We start from the raw sequence: 10,726 nt of genomic DNA, 5'->3' as shown, positions 1-10,726 counted from the left end.
GGTCGTGGTCGATAAGACAAGAAAAGTGCTATGTAAGTGCAGTTGCAGTTTATCCTGAGGAGCAGTGAGGTGTTTCAGTATCAAGTAAACTGGACAGACTGACATCACTGACCACAGACACACCAGTAGCACGGCTGAAAGGTCATTTTAACATACCTCAGTGATTTCACATTTCTAAAATACTGATTCCAATTTTCCATGTTGTTCATACTGTATCTGACAGCAACATGGAACATAACCTTGTACTTTCACAGAGTCCAGTTTTGAGGTACTGGTATTTTAATTGAGTATTTCCATTTTTAACCCTGCTTTGGTTACCCACATACGGTTACTTTGCAGATTAAGATTTTACTCTCAGATCTTATGTGATCGGATCCATTGTTTGAGATTAAACCACCCAACAGTAGATTTAACTGCGCAGTTTTAATTAAATTAAAAGCTTCCCCTCAGCCAGCTACAACAGTAAAATGCTTCACTCTGTACGTATTGATGCAACTCTGACAATAATTCAATAATGTAATATAACACTGTGAACAGAGCAATTCTGCCAGCATAATACTTGAGTTAAGTTTAAAAATAGAACTTTTACCGTTGCATGTTTTTACAGTGTAATTATAATCTTACTGTTACTGGATTAAGGGTCTGTACACTTTCCCCACCACCATACATATCATGATTTAAAAACTGTTTTTACTCATACGCCTGAGATGAAATGAGGCTTAATGAACATGTTATCTCCCCACTCACTTCATAATCATAATAATGTTGAAAGCCTCTGATGTTAGAGAGGCATCAAGTTAGATAAATGGTGTTTTAATTAGCCTAGAAAATTCCTCGTAAGATATGAGTAAATGTACTTTGAATAACCTGTTCTCCTGATGGTGAATTTCCCTGTGTCGTATGCAGGTATAGGAGGAATTACAGGGACAGCACTGGAGGGGGAAGCTGTATCTCTGGGTGCTGATGAATCTAAAATGAAAGTAATAATAATAATAATGAAAGCAATGGAAATGTACAGTATAAAAAAAGAAAAACATGCAGGTTGCAGGTGGCTTTTCATCTGCCTGCTGTCGTATATGCTTTTAACATTACAGCTCTCTAATCTGCTTATTGGCTCCTCGCCATGAATGCACTTCACAGATAAAACCACCTCTGATGGACACTTTGTTTATCAGGCTTTTATTAATCAAAACACCCCAGAATACATTTTTTATTTAAAGTAATGTGCTGTCGGTCACTGTCAAACCATCACATGGGGAAAGCAAACACGCATGAGTTTTTTTATATGTCAGCTCCAGCATCACAGGCACCTGAACTCAGTCATCTTCCTCCACACTGCGTTTTCAAATTGCCAGTCCAAAGCAATCAGAAAAGTTTTGATGACAATATATCTGTCTCCGCAAGTTCTGATGTGACACATTTACCTGCTGAATGTCCACCCACCTGAGACCAAATACATATTTTTCTTTAATAAATAGATAATAACGGCTCTGACAGTCCTCTGCCTCGCCCTTGTATCATGCAATCACCCCTGCAGTCCCTCATATGGTTTGACGTTTGAATTAGGTGATGCAATGTGTTCATTTTCAGAGATAAGGCCAGTCTGTATTTGCTGTCACATGGAGTCACTACAGGAAAGATGATGACCCGTGCACCATGCTCCGCCGTAAAGCCTTAATAAGCGTGGCCCAGCACCTGCCCCAAGGAAGATCTGCAGTATCAACCATCTGATCAGCAGGTCAACTGGGATTTGTATCCGGGGTCTTGTCTGATGAATGAATCATTTCCTCTCATCTGTCTCTGAAAACACAGCGTGTCCAAAGGCTCGATTGTGGAGGACATCAAATACAGAGAGCCATGTGAAGGGAGAGGAAAACACAGACATGGTGCTGTCATGAATATATGAAAAAAAAACCTCTTCAGGGAGAAACATGTTGAGGCGAAGAAAAATGGATTTATGTAGGATGTCTTCAAAATTTTCTTTTTTGGGTTTGATGAAAGCCTACAGACATTATTTCAAGTAACATGACAATTTAACACTGCAACGCTATTCCCTCTTTGTTTCTCCCTCTGCATCTCTTTCCCTGTCTCACCTTTCGTTTAATTTATTTTAATTAGAACCTTGAAATAATTGCTTCTCATTGCTTTCAAGCAGAGTGATTTATTTTTCCCCCCTGGTGGTGGCTTCCTGTGAGCACATACTATGTTTGGCTGCTTTTGTCATAACCTTTCTCCGTGTGACGTGCTTTTACTGTAGCTGAGCCCCAACGCACTCTTCCACCCGCCATGCTTCACAGTGCTTCAGGGTTTGTTGTCATGGGTATAGAAATATATTATTATATTATAAAATATTTATTTATTTATTTACCATAGAACTTCATGTTGTCTCTTTAAAGCAGAAGTAAGCGATCCGGTGGTTTTGGCTAACTTCCTGTCAGCAGATGGAGTTAGCAGTCCCCGCCCTCGTCCCTACGTCACCACATTCACGCACATCCCTTGGCTGCACACACAGAGAGGACTGCCCCTTTATGCCGTTCTCTCTCCTCATTGGATAAAGGTGGTAGGATACAAGGAAAGTTTTCTCCTCGGCTCAGAGCAGAGTGACTGACAGACCCGTGTTTCAGACCAAACACTCTATAGAAGTGATTGCTGTTGAAAGATAGAACTATTTAAGACTTATATTAACACAAATATTCCGCTTACTTCTGCTTTAATGCAATGAATCAACATTTGTGGAGAGACGGAGGCTGTCTGTGTCTGTGTCTGTGTCTGTGTCTGTGTCTGTGTCTGTGTCTGTGTCTGTGTCTGTGTCTGTAGCTGGTCTGTTTCTTCCTCTGTGACACTATGAGCTCCACTGTTCACAGCATACTGAGTTCCAGTGGATGACATTTGGCTTCATTTCACTGAACATCAGCAGTGTAGTTTATTTTAGGGCAACCCAACATCCACTGCTGCCCCAAACACTAAATCCACAGCTGAATGCAGTTTCCAAAAATGCACCACTTACCCTGGTTTGTGTAAAGTTTGCTAGAAAAGCTCCCTGCTGTTTCAGCAAGGATGAAATGTTACTCATTCAGTAGGAACCAACAGGTTTTGGGCTGAGTGCCTTACAGACAACAGGGAGTTTGGATGATATAAAGATGGCCAAACTTTTTGCTGTGTACATAAGAAATAAAGTGAAGAATAACACCAGATTCACATTTAAAGCAAATTTGATATGCATTGGTTGAACTGGCACATATGTCTCACCGAGCTCCACTTAAACATATGCTGCAGTTTTACAATTAACATAGGATTACATGTCCTAATCACAGGATTTCAGGCTTCAACCGCCTGTATCTTGAGTGAATCCACATTCATATTCCCCCAACTAAACGCCGATCAACTTCTGATGCTGCTTTTCTCCCACAATAGCTTCCACGAGTCGACTAATCCTGGGTTTTCTCCGCTAAGACATATTATCAAAGGTTAAGCTACCTCGCAGACATAGAGGGAGCCCGCAGAATTCAAATATCAGTTGGAGTTGTGTGAGGGAGTTAATGAGAACGGAGGGATTATCAGAGTTATTGGCCATGATCAGGTCAATTGGAAGGTAGTCAAGCATCTGGAGGCTGTAATGTCTGCTGGAGGAAGGCTGAGTGGAGGTGGAGATGGAGCCCCAGACTGTCTCGGTGACAAGCAGACATGCTCTGGGTCATGCACAGTAGTAATTCCCAGAAAGGTCACACAAAATGACACCTACCAGCATTAAACCTGGCCCTGCTCTCTCTCCTCTCTCTCTTCAGAGCTATAATCTGTCTGATTCGTTTTCCTCGCACTGCTTGTGTCATCTCTCACACTGTTTCCAGCCCTGCCAAAGCCACCTCTGACAACAAGAGGGCAAAGGGGCAATCTCTGTCACATTGCTCAGTTGCAGTGTTTCTCCAGCTACATCATACCTGACTTAGAGGCACAATCTGGTGGCGTGTGGAACACCAGGGAAATCAATGAAAATTGATTCCACGGCGAATGTGTATAACGTTCTATTATTTTTTTTATTACCTAAGGAGGAATAGTATATCAAGGATTTATCACAGCGTTAGTATTACAATGCTAAAGCAATTTGGTCAACTCCCGCAGTAAATTGGCTTGTCACATAAGATAGCATTACTGAGATGAACGGAAAATGCCAGGGAGCACATTAAATTATGAATGATGGGAATTATATTAACATTTAAATGAGACAGTCATGGTCCAGTGGGATTACAAGTTTTCAGTGTTTATGGTGTGGAATGATGTATTGTGAGGAAATCAGAAAAGCACTTTAGTGTGTTATTGCATGCCTGTGTTTTTTTTCACAACAGCAGTTTACTAATAAATAGCAACCTTTTAAACTGGTGTGATAACTAATCATCATGATAGGCCCATTAACAACCGGTATTATGCAGTATATAAATAAGAAAAAAGAGCAGAAGCCCTAGCAGAGAGAGTCCATAAGTTTACATTTCTGTTTACTCCATATATATCTGTTCCATGTATGAGAAATATTTTTGATCCTGTGAGCATTTCCCTGGAATTGCACCTCCTGATTCCCCCTGCTCCAGCTCCAGCAAGCTATAAGCAATCACAGCAAAACACGTCCAGAGGGGACGGAGAAGGAAAATGAAAGCGGCGAGTACACGCAATGACCTTTGCAGACTCCAAGCATGATAAATGTCAAAGGTTTTCTGTTTTTAATTTGTCAGAGTTTCCAGAGAAGCCTGACCTATGCCTACTTTCAGCCACAGCGTTCCCATCACAGCAGTCGCTGAAGCGGCACCTCAAAACCTATTACTACCCGCCTTTGCTGAGGCTGGTGCTGTCAAAGCTGCAAATTAGCCCATTTGCAACCTTTCATAATGCACTGTAGCAAGGAACAGCATGTTTTTCTCAGGGAGGGCCAACACTGAGCAATGTAATGTATTGCAAATGTGACATATTGCAGACAGACCAGAGAATACATTCAAATTTGGCAGGTGTCACTTTTGTGCTGTTCTGCAATACATTATGCTTTCTTAGCAGATTTTGGCCCTTTTTGTGATTCTATGTGTGGGATGTTGATAGAGGAGAAACAGCAGCATTGTGCAAGAGGGCCTTGGTTTCGTGCTTATGAAAGTACAAACATCTTTAAATTCCTTCACACTGTGTCATCAATATGGATTTATTGCTAATATCTCACAAGTCTCCTGAAATCCCCAAAATCTGTGCAGTATATAGAATAGGTAGACCATTCTGTATCCGCTAAAATGTTCTCCTACATGTCTTCACCTTGATCTTACTCCAGGGAAGAAGATAACACAATTATTTCAACTCTGCTGGTTATTTGCTGCTGCCAGCTTTCTTTTCAAAGTGTGAAATATTATTTTAAGGGGGGAAAAAACTAAAGTTGCAGCAGCAGAACAAATCCAGAGGTCAGAAATAGGGACGCAGCGGCAGATAACCACACAGGGGTACACATTTTGGCTCAGCACCAAGAATCCATGAGACTCATATGTTCAAATCAATAGCTGTCATTCCTGTGCTGCAGCTGCATGAATACATTTTTGTGAGAATCCGAGTCATGGCAACCTGATGAAAACGTCTTTGTCCATGATGCTGTGGGTTGTACAGGTGCACTGAACAAGATAGGCCACAGCAATTTATTTATTTATTTATTTTGACAATACTCTGACTCATTCTAATACTAGAGCAAAAACTATGAACACATGAATAAACCTACAGTAGTAGTAGTATGGTAGTACAGTGTTTTTGGTGACATAGTAAGTTAGGAATACTACCACAACATATCATGTTAAGCAGTTGAAACTGAACTTTGAACTTGAAGTTGTTGGAGAACTTGTTAGCAAACTGTCGCCAATACACAACAGACCTGAAGCAACCACAGCATTATGGGACATGGTTCTGGGCACCTGTCCAATATTCAGTGTCATTTTTTGGTCTCTACCAAGCCCTGATTTATTACCTCGCTCTTTAGCTACCAAATGTTCCACTTAGTTCACCAGCTAGTTGCAAGCAGGTAGCCAAGTTGCAGGCTGTAGGCTAAAAGAAAAATAATCTTAAAGCTAATAAGTCACTCTCAAATTGTCGCTAAAGTTATTTAATTTCATCATATAGCAACCTAAAGAACCAGAGTAGTTATGTGATGGTAATTGCTAAGATGATGCCAGCTTGCCCACAATAACAATACCATCTTGCTCATTTTTTAGCGTAATGATTCACCATGTTCACCATAGTTTAGAGTGCAAATATTTGCTCCGTAATTGGTTTTAATACTAAGTGCAGCTGATAGAATTAAATCCAGGGGCAAACATAACGTTTTGCCTAATAATGGTAATAAATGGAAAATTCAGCAAAGTCATCATCGCTAGTTATCCTCTGGGACTATGGCTGAAGCAAAGATAATGGTGTTTGAAGAAAAACATGAAGTTTTGTGATCATCAAGAGACATTTTAGTCTGGAGCAATTTGACCGATTGACCAACCAACGTATTTGCTGCCATCCTGTGAGCCACTCGGGTTGAAAACATTTAAAATGAGTGAGACCTTGATTTCTTTCCCCACAAAGAACAGACATTTGAGTGTCAGAGGTTTGATTTCAAATTTCTGAAGTAGAGGCAGTTGGCAGAAGATTCATCCCCCGCAAAGTGTTCTTTGTTCCTGTCTTGGAGTGCTTGATCAATGAATAGGGAGCATAAAAAACCCTCTGGTCGATTCCACATTAGACTCCATCTTCCTTAGGCCTATTAATGGACATTTCTTTTTCTGCCTCTGCCTACTTTCAGAAAAGCAAGGTCGTATTTTCAGATGAAAGTGTCATTTGAATGGTGGTACTGGTCCCTCTTTATAGCCTGTCTGTTGCTCAGAGGTTTGCATTAGCCTGATGGAGTTTCAACCAGCTACTACCATCCTCATTTTTTAGGACATCTGCTTGGAAAGGCATTTGCACTCTAGCCACGTTACAAAGTCTGATCATCAACTGGTCATCAACTAAGAACGTGAACTCAAACATGAAGATTTTAATGCAAAGTTGGACCCATCAGATCGTTTTAGACAGATTTATGCTCAGAGGTTGTCTTTTCTGTCAAAGACAGAAAGAGAGAAACCTTTGAAAACCTCTCCCATCTGAAAAGCAGCAGAGCTCTTCAGCATTCATGAGGCTGCGGTACGCTGACCTTCATCCCATAACCTGAACCTTACTCCCCTCCTGAGACCCGATGTGCTGCTGGCTTGGACATTTTCCAAGGTCAGGTGGAGGGCCTCCATCCTGTGGGGAGGTGATGAGGTGATATGTCCAATGCCCTCTACTGTTAATGAGTGTATCTTGAAGGACCACAGGGGGTAGAAGTATGGCAGACAGCTTGAGGTAAAAGTGTCTCACACCACCATGTTTGTGTGTGTGTTTTCAGCTGAAGAGTGGTTGCTGCTGGAAAAGGATGCACAGAAAAAGAGGGGTCATATTTCAGTTTTCTTTTTCTCTTGCACAACAGTTTCAATGAAAATTAGAGACAAAGATCACTGCTGGGTAATTATCTGTAAGGGCAAACCTGCAAGCAATTATTTTTAGGTTCATTGATTTATCGGAAGTAAGATGGATAGGCTATCTTTTTGTAATCACATCTTCTCTCCTGTCTCCTGTTCAGCTTCTAGTGTTAAAGGAATAGTTGCTGTTTGTTTTTATACAGTGGTGAGAATTAGTGCACATTACAGATCCTGTATAGGTAGCTGAGGTCTACGTGTCATCATCAATAGGAATTGATGGGAGCATTTTGAGCCATTCTGAAAGGTGAAGGGGCTTTTGTTATTTTTTAAGTAGCTAATTTGTTGGGGCTGCTTTTTCTGCATTAAAAAGCAGGACATGACATGCAGCAAAGGGCCACAAGCTGGACTTAAACCCAGGCTGCTGCAGTAAGGATTAAGCATAAGTGGTATGATTTTTTGATTGTGAGAAGGTGTTCTTGAGGGGTGAAAAAAGACAGAATAACTACAACATCTATAGCTTTAAGGATCACCGCATCCGTTGGTCAGTCCACCACTTTTGTCCAGACTGAAGTATCTCAACAAAGTTTGGATGGATCACTATAACGTTTAGGACAAAAATTCACATATCTCACAGGATGTAATGACATTGACAACCGTCATCATCATCAGGTTTAGTAATGGTTTATGATGATGTATATCTCTGCTCAGCCTCAGTCATATATTGTGTTTAGTGCTAATTAGCAAATGGCAGCATGCTAACAGGCTAAACTACAAGGCTGAACAACTTACCTGCTAAACAACAGCATGTTAACAATGTTACTGTGTATGTCACTATTCATCTACTCATTCATATTTAATCTAATCTGAATTAGTAGTCTCTTTTTCTCTGTTACACAACAGATGGATCATGCGCTCTTTATAGAAACACCTGTCATGCTGCATTTAGTTTTTCAGATGTATGGTCGGTGCATAAGGAGGACAGGAACATCTGGGTATTGTTGTCTTGATACAGTCACCATCCCTACAAATCCTGCTAAGCAGTAGTGACAGACAGCACCGTGTGTGTAATAGCCCTGTGCTCCAGGATGAGCACCAGTACCTGTCTGTGAATTCAGAAATTACCATCCGAATAGTTTTCTAATGCTGGGACGGACAAGGCTGCGCTGGGGGGAAAAAGTTCTATAAAAGCTAATCTGGCACTGCTGCTGCGCCATTGATCGTCTGGCTTACTGTGGCTCTCCTCCAGACATATGAGTCAATAGATTATTCAGCACTGAGACTTCTATAAAACCTGTGACACTAGAGAAAGCTGGTGGCCTCTGCTGCCTGCTTACCTTAAAATATCTTTATTATCATTAATGGAATCATACGTTTGCGCCTCATGTTTGTCGTCTTACTTGTTGATTTTAATTTCTTTTTTTATGGTTTTAACTTTTCTAACTAAGCTAACTAGTGCTCAGATGTCAAACATCACTGCAGAGATGTATGCATTTTGTCGTTTTGAAAATGCAGCTCTGACTGTTATATAATTTAACCCAATGTTAACAACAATAGGCTACGTGGTGACAGGCATATGAGAATCTTTGACTGATGTTCATCAGTTGTTGAATTTCGCAGTAAATATGGTCCAGCGGCTCTTATGTTCTCTGGGCTTCTTAAAATAAGCTTCTTATGTGTTTACTCCAGTGTTTACTGAAGTGTGTCTGTGACCAGGCTGAAAAAATGCTTGATGGGGAGTGTTTTAGTGTTTGTTTAGTGAACAAGACCAATTAGGACTTCCACTGAGTCCAGTCATACCAGGATTAGACTGGAAATGTCAAAATGTGATTATATTTGACAGCATAACAGCTTGTGAAAATCCTTAAAAAAGATAAATAAATAAAGATGTACTTAAGGAAAAGAGGAGTTACGAGTTTTGACCAGTGCCTGTAACTTCAGAATACAGCAGGACAAGAATCTATTTAGAGCTGCTTCACTGCTGGTTTTCATTAGGATTATGAATTTGCCTTTTATATACTGTAGACGCAAGTACAAACATTACTCTCCTGTTCTGTGTATGAAGGTGTCTAATGAATATTTTAGGTTGGACTGTGGCCACGTTGTGTTGGATCACATTACCACAAACCAGCTGACTAGAAAACCAGGGTAGTCCAGTATTGGAGTGTTTGTTGGTTTCAGAGTCTGCTGTGCCAAGTGTAATGAAGCTGCCATCTTTATTATTGTGTGCTGTGAAACCTGAGGGCAACAGGGAGGGGTCCAAACCAACTGTTCCCCCACAGAAGTTAATCCAGTTGTGCTCTTGAGGCTTTGCTTCTTTGAGTTCTTAGCACTAATCATTTAATATAATTGTTCATTAGTAGAATCATAATGCTTTGGATTGCTATGACTGTATAGTGTTAACTGTTACTTACTGAAGTCTGCTGAATACACAGCTAGACAAACAGCTCTGTAAAAAAAACAACAATAAGAAATGGATCTATATATTGTATGTGGAAAAGCCATATTGCCCAGACCTATTTAGGATGTTACCCATGCAAACTGCCCCTTTACTGTAATACCTTAAAGAATCAACAGGTGGTACTCTCTCCTCCCCCATTTCCAAAAACGTAAGTGCACTGCCTGATTTTGCTATAGAACCCACCAGCCATCCAAACTCCCCAAATGTCCCCAGTCCCACAGTTTATGGTTAGTTTCAAACATCAGGACAAATGTCAAAAGTCTGGCTGGACTCTCTGGCACTTAAGGGTATAAAGGGGCAGCTACAACAACCGTGTGTGTGTGTGTGTGTGTGTGTGTGTGTGTGTGTGTGTGTGTGTGTGTGTGTGTGTGTGTGTGTGTGTGTTTGTAGGTGTGTGTGTGTGTGTGTGTGTGTGTGTGTGTGTGTGTGTGTGTGTGTGTGTGTGTGTGTGTGTGTGTGTGTGTGTGTGTGTGTGTGTGTGTGTGTGTGTGTGTGGCTTTCATTTCTGAGAATCCAGCAGCCCGTGGAAAACAAAATCATCTCAGCCTCCAAAACAGAGAGATGCACTCGACTCATGCAAAGTCTGAAATAGCTGTTTGAATGCTCTACTCAAGTCTTTTGTAATTACACTGACAGCAGCCGTAAGATACACAGAGGATCCATCATATCTATTATTCAGCTTTAAGTGGGTGGAGTGACACCGCTTGTTCTGAAAAAAGCACAAGGAGACTCAATTTTTCATAATATGTTGGAGTAACGCTCCTTATCACCA

This window comes from Trachurus trachurus, assembly GCF_905171665.1.
Source record: "Trachurus trachurus genome assembly, chromosome: 5".
Taxonomy (NCBI): domain Eukaryota; kingdom Metazoa; phylum Chordata; class Actinopteri; order Carangiformes; family Carangidae; genus Trachurus; species Trachurus trachurus.
This window is presented reverse-complemented; position numbering follows the sequence as displayed.